This window comes from Capsicum annuum, chromosome 7, assembly GCF_002878395.1.
Source record: "Capsicum annuum cultivar UCD-10X-F1 chromosome 7, UCD10Xv1.1, whole genome shotgun sequence".
Lineage (NCBI taxonomy): Eukaryota > Viridiplantae > Streptophyta > Magnoliopsida > Solanales > Solanaceae > Capsicum > Capsicum annuum.
The window spans coordinates 149,271,759-149,274,942 of NC_061117.1; positions in this window are offsets into that span (position 1 = coordinate 149,271,759).

A 3,184-nucleotide genomic window follows, 5' to 3' on the forward strand; every position below is an offset into this window, starting at 1 on the left:
ACAATGTATTGCATGGAAAGGATTTCATATCACATGGAAGTACTTGCACAATCTTAATATCATGTTCATTGCATAATCATTTGGGCAACATATACCAATAGCATGGAAGTTCATGTGGATTGCATGGTTATCATACATCTTGTTCATAAGTAGGATTTGCAAGTAAACATAGCATAATCTCATAAGAATAGTTCATGAGTATTCTAACAACATTTACAAGGAACATTATCAACATAAAAGTCATTGGAACGTAAGGGCATATCATGAATCCTTAACTTAGTCACAATTTAGGTATATTGCATGATTTCTAGTTTCTTAGGCATTTTATCAAACACCTTATATGCACATCTTAAGAATAGGTGAAATCATTGAATTATACATCATGAACAACCAAATTTACATGTTTCTAACTCATCTGATATCATGAAATTAAAAAAAAAAACATATAAAGATTCCATCTTGGGAATCACCCAATATCAACAATATGATCATCAACACCTAACAATATAGAAATCATACTTTATAATGAAAAAGAGTGTTTTTGTGCTTTATGGATGAAAGGGATCCATAAATCAACTTACACATACCTTAGAAGGAAAGATTCTTGATGATTGACGAAGGAATTTCCTTGAAATCGGATCTTCAAGCTTTGTTACACAACCCTAGTTGTTTTTTAATTTTAGTGCTCTTGGATGATGAGCTTTGAGATGATAATAGGGTTTTAATATGTTTAGAAGCTATATATTTCATAGGGTTAAGTTTAGGGACGTGTAAGGAGTATTAAAAGACTTAATTACCCTTAAAATAACTCAAAACGGTGTGTTTTTGGCATCTGGAATTGACTTAGGCGGCACCCAAGTGATTTCCTAAGCTAGGTTGGGTGGCGCCTAACCAATCACCTATGCTTGGGTTGGGCGGCTCCTAACCAATCGCCTATCCTTACTGTCTCTCACGAACATGGGCATAACTTTTCACTCGGGTATTGGATTAAGGTAACATTGGTATCGTTGGAAAGCTAATTATATTCTCTATGATTTTTTAGGTCTAAATCAGCCAAAATACCATGTGAAAATTGAGTTATACTCGTTCTAAGATGACCCTTGCAAAGTTAAATACTAAAACTTGATGGATTCAAAAACTCTTAGCTTGTATTACCTTAAGTTACTTATATGAACATGCTTAATGCATAATAAGCTATCCTATCACTAGGATATTCATTTTAAGTCATATACTCAAGTATGAATCATAGGATAGGAGATTTCATACGTAGGAATACTTATTCATTTCCTAGCTTAGAAACATGCAGGGTATTACATCTTGATTAGCTGAATGACTACTAATCCTATGCCAATACTCTGTAGACTAGTAAAGGGTCTCTCTATAGTCATCGCAAACCCCTAAAGCTCAAACCTGGAGAGAAGCAAGAGTTGACCTCAACTAGCTGACCAACCAATATCACGGACACTCCCCAATGAGATAACCATCCTTCTTGCATTCATAAACAACTCAAGAACTCTAAGCTAACAGAGAACATATGCCAACATTGTCTAAAAAACAAAATCATGTATGTGTCACACTCTAGACAAATTGCCAATCTATCTATACCGATAACATGCTCCTGAAAAGACTTAGTGGCACTGCACCCACTATCTAAAATGGCCGACGTGGCCTAAAAAAGCTAAACCAAATACTCTATAGTTTCTAATGAGAACTCTGCCTGTTGTGATCTTTATGACCTATTTGAGAGCCACCTATAGTCTAAAATGCTACCTAGATAGAGCTTCAAAGTTGCAAGTGAAATTTATTGTAAAGACTATCTAGGTTGTTTTCCATTTCTACATAATTTTGCTATTTAGAGCTTTCTTATAGCTTCCCAAAGTCAATTATGACATGATAGAGCTGACAGTTAAGTTATCAGGTAGTTCATTTCATGTTTATAGCCAAATCTTATTTTTATGTCTTCACTAGTAAGAATTGGCAATAGGTGAAAACGTTAGTTTAACGACCATGTATTCCAATTTTGATAGTTCTATCAACTCTATAACACCAATTTTATGCTAATGAAACCTTTAGTTTGTGTCCCAAGACTTTTGGAATCATTTTTGTCTATTGGTCAAAATTTTATTAAAATAGCCCTTGCATGTGGGGTCCAATTGTCATAAAAAATACCTGTGACTGAAACTTTGACTATGACATTGAGTCTAGAATGACAAATTTGATAAGGTCAGAAATTTAGATTGCATTCACAATAATCTAAATGAACTCCAAGGGGTCGGTAGTGACTTAGAATTTTCCAAGTCTCAGCTGGTGCATCAGTCCATTGGTGTATCTGCTAAAGCGGAACATGTTTTTCATTAGTTGAGGCCACTTTTGTCAATACCTAATTTCTCAGGTCATGATGACACCTCACTACTAAAAATTATTATTTTTCTGACAGCTTTTGTAGTCAGAAAATAAGGTATTTCAGACTACCTTTCAACGGTTTCATAGTAGTCGGAATATAGCTTGTCGGAAAAATATTTTTGACTACAGTGGTCAGAAGATTAATAAACTAATTAAAAATAATTATTTAATAATAATAAGTTTTCCAACTACTGTATTTAATATAGAACATGAGGACTCACCACAACAGAGGATGTAGAACAGCGTGCCCGAAGAATCACTGTCGAACCTGAAACTGAGCACCTAAACCTACATTCCGAGAAAATACAGCCCACATCCGAAGATGTGGGTCGATACTATGGAAAGGGTCAATTTTAAAGCTGTTCGAACGAGGGAGAGAGATTGTAAAGCTGCTTTCAATGGTAAACGAACACTACATCTTTAATAGTTGTAAAGATTTAAACCCTAATTTAGTTTAGATTGATAGAGAGAGAGGAGGGAGTGAAAGACTACCGGGTAACTTATATATTAAATTTAATAATATTTTGACTACTACAGTTGGCTAAAAATTAAATATATTTAATTATTTAATATTTTCGACTAAAGTAATCAGATACATTTAAAATATTGCAACTTTTGTATAATGTATTTAATAGTATATCTATTTAATTATTAAAATTTTTGACTACATTAGTCAAAAAACTAATTAATAATATATTTAATTAAGTTTTAATTTTTTGTGTAAGGATATGTTTATATATTTAGTCATATATTTATTTAGTTATTAGTATTTCCAACTACA